This window comes from Choloepus didactylus, chromosome 4 (genome assembly GCF_015220235.1).
Source record: "Choloepus didactylus isolate mChoDid1 chromosome 4, mChoDid1.pri, whole genome shotgun sequence".
Classification (NCBI taxonomy): Eukaryota; Metazoa; Chordata; class Mammalia; order Pilosa; family Megalonychidae; genus Choloepus; species Choloepus didactylus.
Window position 1 is genome coordinate 176,364,256 of NC_051310.1, and position 15,786 is coordinate 176,380,041.

Sequence of the window (15,786 nt, forward strand, 5' to 3'; positions counted from 1 at the left end):
TTTAATACCTATATCTCATTTGAAGCAGAAGCTTTTTCCTTTGACTGGGTCATATCTTTGTTTTTCCTAGTGCAACTCATAATTTTTTGTTGTCTAGGGGATCTGGTTTCCTTGAGTACCCAAATCACATTTTCCCAGAGCAGACAGACCCAGGTTTCAGGAGGAGGGCTTAATCAGTATCAAATTTCCCTAAGAATGAGGCCAAGCAGGTTTTCAGACTTTCCTGTAAGGCCTCTAGACTCTGTTTTTTCTATCCTGCCCAGCAGGTGGTGCTTTTCAGCCTGCAGTCTCCAGCAGTGTAAAAAGGAGCAGTGCCTTATTTCTCAGCGGGTGCTGTCCCTGCCTGTGACAAAGGGTGAATCAGAAGCCAGACTTAGCTGTTTCTGTTCCCTGCCCCCAGACCCTGGGGTCTGAATTCTCTGAGGGAGTGCAGCCATTTAAGCTGAGCCCCACTCCCCCTTTTCTTAAGGAAGATATGCTCTTTAGGGAATAATCTCCTTCACCTGTCTTCTTCCTTTGTCTATCTTAATTCCACCCTTGCCTGAGTCAGTGCTGACAATTGATGCCTAAGACTTTCTCTAATGGACTATTTGGAATGCAAGAAAATAAGAAAAAAGAAAGAAATCCCCTTTTCAGAGCTATTCCCTAGCCAGAGTTGTTACCAGGTTCTTTGTGCCCCTTTTCTTGGGACTAGTCCTTTTCCATAATTCTGAGCTCAGCCAACTCCAAAAGCCTCTTTGTTTATTTATTAATTTATTATTATTTTCATCAGCCCTGCTTCCTTTCTGCTGGGTGAGACCTCAGGGTTCCTTTCATGCTTGCTGTGGGTTTATCTGTGCTCATAGCTTGTATTTGTTATAGTCCAAATTTGTCAATTGAAACTGCAACTGGAACTTGGTTGAGCTACCTTCCCTTGCTACTATTAGAAACTGCTTCTTTTTCCCACAGGGAAGTTTTCCAACTCAGCCTGCCATGTCAATGGGGGAGGGGCATCATCCTCTGCCATTTTAGGGGCCTTACTTACAATTTTTGTGCTGAGATCTCAGCCATTCCACCCATTCCAGACAGGTGCACGATGTGTCTGGTCACAGCTGTCTCTCAAACTGTTTTTCTAGACTATTTACTAGTTGTTCTTCACTATTTAGTGCTTTCTCTAGAGGACTAACTAAATTCCACACCTCCCTATGCTGCCATCTTGCCCCATCCATTCATTGTGGTTTTGATTTGTATTTCTCTAATGGCTAATGAGGTGAATGCCATTTCATGTGCTCATTGGCCATTTGTATATTTCTTTACAGAAATATCTTTTTAAGTATTTTTTTATTTGGGTTGTATGTCTTTTTGTTGTTGAGTTGTAGGACTTATGTATATATTCTGGATATTAAACCCTAATTGGATATGTGGTTTACAGTTTTTTTTTTTTTTTTACAATTCTGTAGGCTGTAATTTTGTCTTCATGATAAAGTCCTTTGATTCATAAAAGTTTTTAGGTTTGGCCATTTAACTAAATTTTCTTTTATTATTTGTGCATAAGTATAAAGTCTAAGAAACCATTGCCTAACACAAAGTCCTGAAGATACTTCCCTATATTTTCTTGTAGGAGCTTGATATTTCTGGCTCTTATATTTAGTTCTTTAATCCGTTTTAAGTTGGTTTTTTATATGAGGTGAGGAAAAGATCCACTTTCATTCTTTTACATATGGAGATCCAGCACCATTTATCAAAGAGAATATTATTTCCTAATTGAGTTGTATATGCCCCCATGTCAAAAAATCAGTTGGCCATAAATGTGAAGGTTATTTTCTGAACTCTCATTTCTATTCCATTTGTCTATATGTCTGTCCTTGTGCCAGTGCCATGCTTTTATCTTTTATTAATGTGACTTTGTAATAAATTTTAAGATTAGGAAGTGTGAGATCTCCAATTTCATTCTTCTTTACCAAAACGACTTTGGCTATTCAAGGCCCCTTACCCTTCCATATAAATTTGATGATTGGCTTTTACATTTCTGCAAATAAGGCTGTTGGAATTCTGATTGGTATTGCATTGAACCTGGAAAGAACATTGGGTAGAATTATTGTCTCAACAATATTTAGTCATCCAATCCATAAACATGGACTTTACTTCCATTTATTTAGGTCTTCTTTCATTTCCTTTAGCATTTTCTTTTTCTGATTGTTCCTTACCAATATGTAAAAACACTAATGATTTTGTTTTATGTTGCCCTTGTCCCCTGCCACTTTGATGAATTCATTTATTAGCTCTAGGAGCTTTGTTTTGGATTTTTCAGGACTTTTCTTTATAGTCATGTCATCTGCAAGGAAATTTTTCTTTTTTTCCAATTTGGATGCCTTTTATTTCTTTCCCTTGCTTCATTGTTCTTGCTAGAACTTTCAGTACAATGTTGAATAACAATGGTAACAATGAGCATCTTTGAATTCTTCCTGAGTTTTGAGGGAACATTTTCAATATTTCATAATTAAATATTATGCTAGCTATGGATTTTTCATATATGCCCTTAAACATGTGGAGGAAGTTTTCTTCTATTCCTATTTTCTAAATGTTTTTGTCAAGAAGGGCTGCTGGATCTTGACAAATGCCTTTTCCTAATCAATTGATATGATCATGTGCTGTTGTTTTCTCCTTCATTCTGTTAACATGGCATATTACATTAACTGATTTTCTTATGTTGAATTACACAGATATACCAGGAATAAATGCTACCCACTTGATCATGGGGTATAATTATTTTAATGTGCTATTGAGTTTGCTAGTATTTTGTTGATGATTTTTGCATCTATATTCATAAGATGTATTGGTGTGTAATTTTCTTTTGTTTTGGTATCTTTATTTGACTTTGGTCTAAGGTTGAGATTGGCCTCATTAGGGGTGTTCCTTCCTACTCGGTTTTTCAGAAAAGTTTGAGCAGGATTGGTGTTAAATATTCTTGGAATGTTTGGTAGAATTCCCCTGTGGAACCATCTAGTCCTGAGCTTTTCTTTGTTGGTAGGTTTTTATTACTGATTCAATCTCTTTATAGTTATCAGTTTGTTAAGATCTAGTTCTTCTTGAGTTAGTGTAAGTAGTTTGTGTGTTTATGAGAATTTGTGCATTTCATCTAGGTTATCTAATTTGTTGGCATGTACTTATTCATAGTATCTTCCTATAGACCTTTTTTTTTTTTAATTTCTGTGTGGTCCGTAGTAACATCCCCCCTTTCATTTCTGATTCTAGTCATTTGTGTCCTCTCTCCTTTTTTTCATCAGTCTGGGTAAAGGTCTGTCAATTTTATTGATCTTTTCAAAGAACCAACTTTTGGTTTTGTTGATTCTCTTTTTTTTATTATTATTTTCTAATACTCTTTTTACTGTTTCTCTCTGCTCTAATCTTTGCTAATTCCTTCCTTTTGCTCACTTTGCATTTAGTTGCCTCTATTTTTTTCTTCTAGTTTCTCCAGTTTTGAGGTTAGGTCTCTCATGTGTGTGTGTGTGTGTGTGTGTGTGTCTTCTTTCTTTTTTTTTTTTTTTTAATGTAAGCATTTAGAGTTGTAAATGCAACACTGCCTTTCCAGCATCCTGTAAGTTTTGGTGTGTTGTATTTTCACTATCATTCACTTCAAGGTATTTCATAATTTCCCTTGTGATTTGCTTTTTAACTCATTGGTTGGTTAATAGCATGTTGTTTAATTTCTACATATTTGTGTATTTTCCATTTCCCTCACTGTTATTGATTTTCATCTTCATTCCACTGTGGTCAGAGAAAATATATTGTATGATTTCAATATCTTTTTAATTTACTGAGATTTATTTTGTGACCTAAGATATGGTCTATCACAGAGAATGATCCATGTGCACTAGAGAAGAATGTGTGCTCTATTGCTGTTGATTGAAGTGTTCTACATATGTCTGCAAGGACTAGTTGGTTTAGAGTATCATTCATGTCTTCTATTTCCGTATTGATCTGCTGTCTTGATGTTCTATCCATTATTGAAATTGATGTATTAAAATCTCCTACTATTAATGTAGAGACATCTATTTCTCCCTTTCAGTTTGTCAATATCTGTTTCATATGTTTTGATGCTCTGCTATTAGGTGCATATATATTTATAATTGCTATGTCTTCTTGTTAAATGGACCCCTTTATCAATATACATATAATGACTTCTTTGTTCCTCATAATAGTTTTCAACTAAGTTTATTCAATCTGATATTAGTATAGCTACCACAGCTCTCTTTTGGTTACTACTTCCATGGTATACATTTTTCTCATGCTTTTACTTTAAATCTACCTACGTATTTGAACTTAAGGTGTATGTCTTATAAACAGAATATTATTGGTTCATGCTTTTTCATCCATTCTGCCAATCACTGCCTTTTGAATGGAAAGTGTATTGCATTTACTTATAAAATATAAGTAATGCAGGCTGCTCTTCTGCCATTTTGCTGATAATGCAGGATGCTCTTCTGCCATTTTGCTTTTTAGTCTCTGTAAGTCTTACACCATTTTTTTGTTCCTCAGTTTTTCCATTAATACCTAATTTTATATTCATTTTATTTTTTTGTATATACCATATTGAGTTCCTTCTCATTCATTTCTAGATATATTTGCCATATGTATTTTTTTTGTGGTTGCCATGGAGTTAACCTTTCACATCCTAAATATATAAAAAATCATATTTGATCATATCCAAGTTGACTTCAATAACATGCACATTCATTACTCCTATACCCATCTGCCCCCCCATCATTTTTGTACTTGTTACAAATTATATCTTTTTACATTTCATGTCAAAAACCATAGATTTTTTATTACTTTTTATGCCTTTGCATTTTAGCATGTGTAAGAAGAAAGGAAGTTACAAACCAAAAAAATAAATACAATCATTTTGGCTAATAGTTACATTTACCAGAGGTCTAGTTTTTTGTTTTGTTTTGCTTTTTTTCCTTTCATTCTGAATAACTCCTTTTTGCACTGCTTTTCAGACAGGTCTAGTGGTAATGAACTCCAAGAACCTTTGTTTATCTGGTAATGTCTTAATCTCTCTCACTTTTGGAAGAAAGTGTCACCAGCTACAAAATTCTTTTTTGGAAATTGTTTTCTTTCAGTACTTTAAGTATTTCAACCCACTGCCTGCTTTCTTCCAATGTTTCTGATGAGAAATTAACACTTAATCTAGTTGGTATTCCCTTCTACATAACATATTGCTTTTCTCTTACAGCATTCAGAATGCTTTCCTTGTCTTTTGAATTCCACAGTTTGGTCAGTTTGTGGCAAGATGTGTTTTTCTTGAGATTTACCCATTTCAGTGTTCTCTGAGCTTCTTTGATGTGTATATCTATGTCTTTTCCTAAGTTTAGGAAATTCTCTGTCATTATTTCTTTGCATATTCCTTCTGCTCCTTTCTCTCTTACTTCTCAATCAGGTCCTCTTATTATGCATAAGAGTGATATGATTGATGGTGTCTGAAAGGTTTCTTAGATTATTTTCCCTTTGCATAATTCCTTCTTTCTTTTTTTCTCCCCAGCTTGGCTCATTTTATTTGTCTTGTGTTTGATTCTTCCTTTTGCCTGTTCCAAACTGCTGTTAAAACCATCCTGGGAGTTTTCCTTTTCAGTTATTGTGGCCTTCAACTCCAGTAGTTCTGTTTGGTTCCTTTTTAAATGTCTATCTCTTTACTGAGAGTCTCATAATGTTCATTCATAATTTTCCTGATATTATTTCATTTTGAACTGTATTTTCTTTCATCTAGTTGAGCATATTGATTGATTTCTTAATATTCTTTAGTTATTTATCTGCATTTTATTTCATCTCCTTGAGCATATTTATATTCATTTTTAAAGATTCATGTCTGATATGTCTACAGTATGTTCTTCTTCATTGATGTTTTCTGCATTTTTATCCTCTTGCTTCGGTTGTACTGTTTTTCTTGTTTCTTTGTTTGTTGGATAATCTTTTGTTAGACACTGTACATTTTGATATTTTAAAATGTTAACTCTGGGATTTATTCCCTAAAATAGCTGCTTAAGTTTTTATCTAGCCTGTGATATGACAATGATCTTTTTGAGTGCCAGGAGACAACAAACCAAGCAAGCCTAAACATAAAATACCTTTCACATTTTTTGAAGATTGGCTTTGTGTTGGTGGCTGCTCTCCTTCAGAGTTCAGTCAATCTGTTAAGAAGGTCAGCCTAAGGTGAATGCAAGGTGGAGGGTCCTCCCAGTCTTTTCTGGATCTGTGTCTTGTCCTGTTCTGTGCTTGCTAGTGGCATAGGGGTCTCCCTATAAATTTGAATGCCTCCTCCACTTCCCAGGAAACAGGCCTTTGTCCTCTTCTTGGTGTTCCTTTGCAAGACTTAAAGCAGGTAAGCCTTTCCCTAGGACACCTAACTCAATTGTTTCATACTCTACTTTAGCTGCTTCAAGTTGTTTTGCCTGGAGGGAAATTTCTTGAAGGGAGAGCATATCAGTTAGGAGTTTCCCAGGTCAGTCTTTCCCAGCCAAAAGAAACTCAGGGTGCCATTAAGGGAACATCATCTGCATAAGATATTTAAAATATATATTAGCCTCCCTAGTATGAAAAAGTGCAATAAAGAATTGTGTATATTAGATAGATATTTGAAACAGATGTCTTTTCACTGAAATGTGATACTCTTTAATGTTAGAACTATTTCCTAAATTACATTATCTATTTCTAAAATAATGTATTTTTAAACTCTAAATAAACGACTATTTCTAAAGTCTTCAATAACATGACGGTTATATTCCTTATCTTCTGGCACTCTTTGTTGCCATTACATAAACAAACAGACTATAATATTTTAACCTATTTGAAAGGGGGCAGTGGATGAATGGAAGAGGTGCTTTATTACTATTTTTGTTGTTTCTCTCTCTGAAAATCATTGTCCTCAGTGTCAAATGAGGACTGTATTACTTGTCTTATAGGGAAGTTTTAGCTTTTATTATATATTGAGTTCCTCCAGAGAAGGAACTTCCCTTCTTCTTTATATTCCCCAAGTTCTATTCAGTATATGATGCATAGAACTAATACAAAAAAAAAAAATTGGGTTAAACAAAGCTGCAGTTGTGAAAATTAATGAAAGAACAGAATATGAGTTAGTGATTTATAAATTCTTTAAGGTAATATAATTCTGTTCTTAATACTTTAACATTTAAGTAAAGAATTGAGTTCACAGGATAAATTGATGGTGGAACTAAGAGTAAAACTTTTTAAAATTAAGTTTTCATGGTGAGTTTTCCTAATGAAAAAAATCACCAGCTCCTCCCCTTGCTTGCAGCATTCTCCTCCTAGAGATCCACTAAGTTTATATCTTCACCACTTTTAAGTCTTTGCTCAAATGTCACCTACCAGTAAGTCCTACCCTGACTATCCTACATAAAGCTGTAAAAATATTAACCCCTTTCGCCTATTCTACTCTCTATTTGTTCCACAGGAAATATTGCCTCCGGAGATACTAAATACTTTAAATATTATTATGTACTTTATTTTGTGGCCTTTTTTCCTCCTCTAGAATATAAAATCCCAGGACAGGAATCTTGTTTCCAAGTTTGTTCCTCAATATTTCTTAAGCACCTTCATGGTGCCTAGCTCTTAATAAGAGCAAATAAACATTTATCTAAGATATGAATAAATGCATGATAACGTTTTCAAATACTTCAGTCTAGTGTTCCACTTTGCATGGAATATCATGGACTGAAAATAGTAAACTATGCCCCAGTTTTCCTTATATCTCATGCACGTCTTCACATACATTTGTTCCAGTTTGCTAATGCAACCAGAATGCAAAACACCAGAAATGGATTGGCTTTTATAAAGGGGGTTTATTTGGTTACACAGTTACAGTCTTAAGGCCATATAGTGTCCAAGGTAACACATGGACAATCAGGTACCTTCACTGGAGGATGGCCAATGGCATCCAGAAAACCTCTGTTAGCTCAGAAGACACATGGCTGGTGTCTACTTGCTCCCGTTAGCTCGGAAGACACATGGCTGGTGTCCGCTTGCTCCCAAGTTGCATTTCAAAATGGCATTCTCCAAAATGTCTCTGCAAGTTGCAGCTCTTCCAAAATGTCACTCTTACTTGCATCTCCTGTCTCAGCTCCTGTGCGTTCTTCAAAGTTTCCCTCTTGGCCGTAGCAAGCTTGCTCCTTCTGTCTGAGCTTATATAGTGCTTTACTAAAATAATCAAGGCCCACACTAAATGGGTGGGGCCACACCTCCATGGAAATTATCCAGTCAGAGTAATCACCCACAGTTGTGTGGGGTGCATCTCCATGGAAACACCTAATCCAAATGTTCTAAATTAATCAACACTAATATGTCTGACCCCACAAGATTGCATCAAAGAACATGGCTTTTTCTGGGGGACATAATATATACAAACCAGTGCAATGTTTATATCAAAAGTAATGTTTGTTGTAACAAGGAGACTGAAAAAGAAAAATCACAGAGAAAATATTAATCATCTGCCCCATCTCTGTTCTTCCAGTTCTATCTCTTTAATCACCAGTATTAGCAACCTTGTGTATATTATTTCTGTTTTCTTATCATGCTTTTGCACACATATATAAAACTTTGCTAAAATTTTATTTTAGAAACAACAAGCTTATAATACATTCATTTGCAACTTTTTGATGTAGCAACAAAAGATAATGAACAACATTGCAGTTGGGCAGAAAGAGTATATTTAATTATTTTAATAGATAGGCAATATTTTGAGGTGATAGATCTACTATTGTTTAGATGCAACTCCCCAACATTCCATTGTTCTTTTGTTAACTCAAAAAAGTGCTGTGTGGCAATTTTCTGGAAATAGGAAATCCAAAACTGGGATTAATTTGTCCTAGGGTATATGCATTTTAATTTCATTACTACCGCCACTTTTTTCACAAGCATTTTACATTTTTAAATAATTCACAGAACTCCTTTGCATAATTAGTTCATTTGTATTTTTTGTTTTTTTACAGAATACAGAATTTTAAAGCCAACAGAATTTGAGGTTTCATTGTTTTTAATGAGGATTATTGATATGACACAGGGTGCACCATTTTCAGGAGTGGACTTGAGGGCTGTTATCAATTAGTGTTATTTTTCATTTAATTGCTTTCTTTTATTCAACAACCTGATAAGGTCTTGCATGAAGCAGCTGCTTAATAAGTTCCATTGAATTACTGAAATTGATCACTTGCTCTTAATGAGTAACTTCCCATGAAAAATAGCCACAGCTTCTTATGGCCAGCTCATTAGGCTATTTTCATGAAGTGTGTCTTAGTAATAAGTTGATGGTTTCTGAGTGCCTTTTATCATGCTGAAGTGTAGCCCTGATCTATCAACACTTTCAGTTCATCTTCTTCCATTACCATCCATAGTCTTCTCATTAGCCTATGCAGCTTCTTCCTGTTTTATCAAATCACTGACACTATAGTGTTAAGCCTTACCATAAAACTAAGAATATAATATTTTGAAAGAGATTTCTTTTTTACAGTCATGTTTTCTTGAACTGAAAATGTAACTTTTGAAATATTATTTTTAGAAATTTATTTTCGTTTTAAACCACAGATCATCTCTTGTTCACATTATTTCTGTTTTTGCCATTGAAAATATATAGGCATTAGCAAACGCTCTAAATGTATTGGGGGAGGAATTGATGACTATCTTAATAAGTACTTCATTGAGGTTTTGAATCAACAGAACATTAATGCTTCATAGCTCTCCCACATGTCTCTGGCAGAAATATGACAAGCACAACAGATTATTGATGTCAAGAAATCAGCAAGCTTTGATATTTGTTGGTTAGTTGAAAGAGAAAAATGAACCAGCCCTCTACCCAGGTGCAATTTACCACTAAGAATGAAACTTCCTAAAAGTCTGAATTTACAGTCAAAGAAAAATAAGCTCCTATAATAGAGAAGCTGTATCAGAACAAAAGTAACTATGGACAGAATCTACCTACAGTAGATATCTGACCTAAGGAAAATTATAATCATAATTTTCTTCACTGTAATCCCAAGATTCCTGTAGTCCATTATATTTCAAGGTTACCTCAAATAAGTTATTACATTTAAAAAACCATTTTCTAAAATAGGCCTACAGTAATTAAGACTTTTAAAAGCAGGTATAGTTCTAATTTATTTAGAAACAATATGAAGAAAAACTTTTTTAGGAGCTAAAGTGTTATATTCTGGGAACCTGTTGGAAACCAAAAGCTGCAGGTGCATCTTTGAAAAATGACATTTCCATCATCTACCTGAGAAGCACAGCTGAAATATCAAAGTTATAAACATTCCACTTCTATGTGCCAGATGCTATTTCCATGAAAACAATCTGAGTTGCAAAAGCAAAGTAAATGTACTTAACTTAAAATTCTGAGATTCTGAATATTTTACTAAATATGTGTTCTGGTTTGCTAATGCTCCCATTATGCAAAATACCAGAAATGGCTTGGCTTTTATAATGGGGGTTTATTTGGCTACAAATTTACAATTCTTTTATAGTGTCCAAACTAAGGTATCAACAAGAGGATACCTTCACTGAAGACAGGCCAGTGGTGTCCAGAATACCTGTGTCAGCTGGGAAGGCATCTGGCTGGCATCTGCTGGTCCTGGGCTGTGTTTCAGCTCCTCTTTCACAGCTCCCATGCACCCTTGCTTCTTTCTCCCAGGTTGTTTATCTGTAAGCATCTGGTGGTCCTCTCTTAGTTTCTCCAGGGCAAACTCTGGGCTTCATCTCTTAGCTTAACATTTCCAACATGTTATTCTGTCTGCATCTCCAAGTGTCAGTAAGCATCTGGGTCTCTGTTGGCTCTTAGTTTCTCTCTAAATACTCCATTGTAGTCCTAAATGGGTGGGGTCCACACCTCCATGGAAATAATTCAATCATAGTTATCACCTACAGTAGGTTAGTCACATCTCCATGGAAACATCAAAAGTTTCCACCCTAAGATTAAGTTAAAAGATCATGACTCTTCCATAGCTGACATTTTTTTGGGCTAGAATGATTCCCATTTTATTTATATATGTATAAATATATATATATATCCACATATATACATAAATGTATATATATATATTTACAAATATATTAAGCAATTAATGTTTGTTTAATTGAAACCGTAATCTTGTACTATGTTATAATTCACAAGATGAATTATACTCATCAGAAATGTTGCTATTATGTGGTTCAAAATCTTAAGAAAACAGAGAGAACAAGGCTATATGTAATACATTCATTATTTTTTAATATAATGTGGCAACAATTATAAGCAAAGGGAAAATATTTGTTTATTGGTCTGAAAATAAACTAACTTCAGTTTGTACTGATTATCCAGTTTCTTTTCATTCAAAATGAAATTCATTGTTGGATTTATGCCCATAGATTCTAATATTTGTATTTTCTCTTAGCTTACTCAGGCAATACAACACACATTTTTGTACATGAAAAATGTAACAGAGTGATTTCTGCTGCAAAATAGCATGTAAAGATGGAACAATCTTCATATTTTATTGACCTGTATAATATATACATTTTGTGATATATGATATAGTCAGTAAAAGAATTTCACCTTCTTTGAGTTTATTTTCCTAAGCTTAGAATTCATAAAACAATAATCATTTACATCAGAAAATTTCAAATTACAATGTTAACGTTCCCCTATCATTGGGTAAAAATCAATGAGCTTTAAAATAAATATACATTCTAGGTCCTAAGAGCACAACATGGAGTCATATTATAAGAAGCTGTGCTTTGACCAGTTAACAATAAAGCATTGTTAGAAGTTATTTCCACTCTTTTAGTTTCTTGAGTGTCACAGTCCATGAGGGCTTTGCCAGTCAAAATATGAAAGAAGACATCGGGCATTGTCTGAGACATAAACCTTTATTGGGATTTACTTACAGGAGTGCAAAGACAAACAGCAGAAATTAAGCAGCTTTTCTCTCACCAGGAAGGTGCAGTATTCAGCAGGAAGGTAGACTGCATAATTAAGGGAACTGGTTAAGCCAGTCATAAGGGCATGAGACAAAGACATTCCTAAGGGTATGAGAGCATGAGTGTGGGAATGGGATTTTGTGACTTCAGGGGTGATTGATTATGTTGTGCAGGAAAGAGGAGACAATTATAGATTGCTTTGTAAATAACAACAAGAGTGATAGAATCTTGAGAGAGCTCAGGAAGGAGGTAAGTTATAGATTAATCTTTGATGCAGGGGGTTTGGTTTTTATATGTACATAGTCCATCTGTACATTCCTGTTAGCTCACAAACAAGGGTAGATTAAACATTAGCTGACCTAGATCACACAGGCTGCTGTGCACTGAGCTTTACAGGCCCTTTAGTTTAGGCCAGAGATTCCTACAATTCACCCCCATGCAACAGCTTGTGTTGACCACAGGATAGATATTGTATTCATAATTTACAACAGCAATACAATAAACAACATTGTATTAATATGCCATTTTAGAGACATAGTAAACCTATTCATAAATGGTACCATGGCAAAGTCAAAGAATTTCATCATTTAGACAAAGGATCATTGGATAAATGTTCAATACTCTATGTATGATTTTGCATATGATCAAGAGACTGGGTTACATTTTGTGAATTATTGGGTATATACATACAACATTGAATATTGATCAAAGCACAGGTACTGCCTTAAGCAGTGGTTAAAATATTCAGAGCCATTTAATTTTGTAAGATGACTTTCCTAAGTTGTATAGTTTCATTGTTAAGCAGATATAGTTGGTTTTGATTTATTGAGCTCTTGCATGGTATAGTTAGCTAAAACAGCTACATATTTTTTAATTACTATGGTAGTGCCACCTGGGGCTAAAATAGCTAAAGGATAAAACCAACAGGTATTTTGCTTTATTTCATATCTGTCTTTACCATTTTCCAATTACTGGGTTTATGTGGTAAAGTGTTATAAAGGGTGGCAGGCATGTAGTGTTGCCCCCAAGTGCATTGTCCAATCCAGTTACAGGGCAGATAGGGCCAGCTGTTCTGCCCACAGGTCCATAGCCATCCCTTAGGGGATGGATAACCTCCATGGCTAGTGTTTCAGTTTGTTAATCCTGCCATTATGCAAAATACCAGAAATGGATTGGCTTTTATAAAGGGGGCTTATTCGGTTACACAGTTACAGTCTTACGGCCATAAAGTGTCCAAGGTAAGGCATCAACAATAGGTACCTTCACTGGAGAAAAGCTATTGGCATCTGGAAAACCTCTGTTAGCTGGGAAGGCACATGGCTGACATCTGCTTGCTCCCAGGTTGTGTTTCAAAATGACGTTCTCTAGTGTCAGTTTCAGCCTTCCATTGCCATCTTCAAAATGTCTCTTTAAACTGCAGCACCAAGTTCCTTCTGTTTGTGCTCTTATATAGTGCCCTAGTAAACCAACCAAGGCCCATGCTTCAAGGAAATTATCTAATCAAAATTATCACCTACAATTGGATGGGTCACATCTCCATAAACAACCCAATCCAAAGGTCCCAACCTAATCAACACTAATATATCTGCCCCCACAAGATTGCATCTAAGATAATGGTGTTTGGGGGTCCATAATACATCCAAACCAACACAGCTAGTGTTAACATTTTGCCACTGGAAATAGTTTTTTTTCTTTTTTTTTTCTTTTTTTTTGTAAGTGGAGGTTAGGCCACAGAGTTTAACTGGCAACCACCCCATGTTTTTATAACTTTCAGTGCACTCTATACAGATAGGGGCCACCTTATTTATGGTTACAGTTTCAGCAGTAAGCCATTCTAAACCATCATACATTGAATACCCAAATATAGGCCATGATTTGTTTACCTGTTCACAAACTAGGGAATATGTATATGAATAGGACTTAGTTTTGGAAGAAAATGCTTGGTGATGTAGAGAATGTGAAAAATTTTTTCATGTTTGTCATTTGTAGGTGATCTGCCACACTAGCATGGCATCTCAGATCATTCAGTTGGCAGAAATGATGGTCCATGGGAGGCTGGTGGCACCAGATGACAGCAACTCAGTGCATACCCAGCACTGGGACCTGCTGTGAGTGGAGGATGCAGCAGAAGCCCACTGTAGAAATGTAGTTCCTACAGTGCTATGGGCAAAAAGAAAGATGTTAATGGATACAATAAGAGGCAGGTCTTGATGATCTGATAGTACAGAAGCTACATTCCTATTTGTAGACAATAGTGTCCTTGGTAGAGGGGTGTTATGGGGGTGGGGGTTAGATACCACACTTTTTCCCCTTGAGGTTGTATAGGACCCTTAGGGGTTAAATTCATAGTTAACTTAGACATAATGAGAGACTGTAGAGTAATACATACTGTTCTCTGGGGTACAAAGATATACAACTAAGGAGAGTCTGAGCCATTGGGAGAATCTATATCATCATTAACTCATCATTAGATACTGATTTTTGTTGTAATTCAAATTTTCTCTGACTTGACAACACATTATCTGTTTCTGTCTCATAATTTTTGAGGGGGAACTGATTCTTTTGCTCTTTTATTGGGAAAGAAATTGGGGGTTATATTGATCATGGATTAAAGCATTTCAAGCTTCTCACAATAACTATGTGCATTAATATTTTTTAAACAAAGATATAGGTAAGTATAAGTAGTCACTTCTGGATTTAGAACCAATAGTCCCTCATTGCAAAAATTTTATTTGGTTTGTTTCCTATTATATATTAAGTGAAAACATTAATAAAAGATAAGATAAACACAACTGGCAAGAATAAGTAACAGATTAGGAGTTTTATAGACTATATTTAAGTAATCATCTAAGTTCACATTAGAATAGTCTAACAATATAGTCTTAGTCATAACCTGATAATTCATTGCATCACGTGCATATTTTATGAAATTGAGATGCAGATATGATTTTTATATTAATATTAGTAGCTAAAAATAACCTTTGGAATTCATTAAAATCATACTTGAATATGAATGTATATTTCTTATTTCTATTATCTCATTAGGGGTTTTAATCTATAAACTACTCAGAATTAAAAGGCAGGAAGAATATTTGAGAAAAATAAGAATCATTGATTGTTTACTACTAATGTGTTATTGACATTAACTGTATCTTATAAGCAGATAGATTGAAAAACATTATTTCTTCTTGTGACTACCTAAAGATAAACGTCTTAAAGTTTTGTTTTGTTTTTTCTTTCTTAGCTAGTGCTAGTGATCATAGCACCTAATGCAGGAGTCACAAGTCGGTAGCATGCAGGTAACTTTTTATCATCAGAAATGTTATAACTATTAGCACATATTAAAAAAATAATTAATCTGACAATCTACGGGCAGTAATAGGCTTTCCATATATTACCTTGTTTACCTAATTTCCTGCAAAGTTTGTTTAACATAGAGCTTGAGGGTCTAATCTCTGATAGAATTTGAGTTTCTTATTTAATCAGGTGGGTCTCATAGATACCAATTCAGAGAACCAATTAATTTGGGGTTTAAATTATGCAGGGAGATTAGCTTCCAGCATGAAACATGAGGAACTCTGCTGAAATGCTCCCCAGTGAAACTGGTGAAAATTTTAAAAAATAATAATAATAGTTAATTAGAACCTCTGGAAATGATCTTAGGGGCAATCAGCAAATGAAGAAAATATCTATTCAACACAATTCTGAAAATTTGATAAGAAAAGCAAGTCTGTAATATTTGAACCATGACAGCTGCCTCTTCTTCCTCACAGACTCCAGAATGCTGCTGTCAAAAACATGGAGCTCCCCCCCACCACCACAATTGCTGATGAGGCAAAATCC